Raw genomic sequence first — 1,410 nt, forward strand, 5'->3', positions numbered from 1 at the left:
ACGAAGTTGTCTTCAGACGGCACTGCATGCCTAACACGGTGCTCGCGCATGCGCAATATCTCCCGAGAGAAATCGTATTTTTGAAAGATTACGCATTTAAAATGAAGAGGAGTTATGCTAGCATAGATTTATATGATAACATTCTATCAGTAGACATCATTTAAGAAAAAGGAGGAAGACCTTGTATGTAAGGTCTCCGCTGCGTATACCATCTAGTACACAATGTGGCTACGTCAGTGTGTTAGCGCATGCGCAATATCTCACCAGAGGCGTTATATTTTGTGATGAATATGCATGTAAAATGGTTAGGGGTATCTGAGCATAGATTTCCCTAATAAACTTTTATCAGTAGACCTGTGTTTATAATTAGGAGAGCGCCCTAGCATGTAGGAAACAAAACACCTATTTTATGCTTTCGCGTCTTTCCCCTTGCCTCCCCTGTCCCTCGCTCAACCTCCTTCTTCTTCTACCGCCCCCAGCTATCTTCCCTGCTCCTATTATCATTCTCCCATCCCCTCTCTCCCTCAGCAAGCTATATTACGAAGTTGTCTTTAGACGGCACTGCACGCCTAACACGGTTCTCGCGCATGCGCAATATCTCCCGAGAGAAACCGTATTTTGCAAAGATTACGCATTTAAAATGAAGAGGAGTTATGCTAGCATAGATTTATATGATAACCTTCTATCAGTAGACATCATTTAAGAAAAAGGAGGAAGAACTTGTATGTAAGCTCTGTGCTGCGTATACCAGCCAGTACACAATGTGGCTACGTTAGTGTGTTAGCGCATGCGCAATATCTCACCAGAGGCGTTGTATTTTGTGATGAATATGCATTTAAAATGGTTAGGGGGTATCTGAGCAAAGATTTCCCTAATAAACATTTATCAGTAGACCTGTGTTTATAATTAGGAGAGCGCCCTAGCATGTAGGGAACAAAACACCTATTTTATGCCCTCGCGTCCTTCCACTTGCCTCTCATGTCCCTCGCTCAGCCTCCTTCTTCTACGAGCGCCCCAGCTAACTTCGCTGCCGGCTTTCCTCAGTCTCCCATTCCCTATCTCCCCCAGCAAGCTCTATTGCGAAGTTTTCTTTAGACGGCACTGCACGCCTAACACGGCGCGCGTGCAAGCGCGATATCTCCCGAGAGAAATCGTATTTTACAAACATTATGCATTTAAAATGAAGAGGAGTTGTCCTAGCATAGATTTATATGATAACATTCCATCAGTAGATATCACTTAAGAAATAGGAGGAAGACCTTGCATCTAAGGTCCCCGCTGCGTATACAAGCCAGTACAAAATTTGGCTACGTTAGTGTGTTAGAGCATAAGCAATATCTCACCAGAGGAGTTATATTTTGTAATCAATATGCATTTAAAATGGTTAGAGCGTATCTGAGCATAGATTTC

This window comes from Priapulus caudatus, unplaced genomic scaffold, assembly GCF_000485595.1.
Source record: "Priapulus caudatus unplaced genomic scaffold, Priapulus_caudatus-5.0.1 Scaffold839, whole genome shotgun sequence".
Lineage (NCBI taxonomy): Eukaryota > Metazoa > Priapulida > Priapulimorpha > Priapulimorphida > Priapulidae > Priapulus > Priapulus caudatus.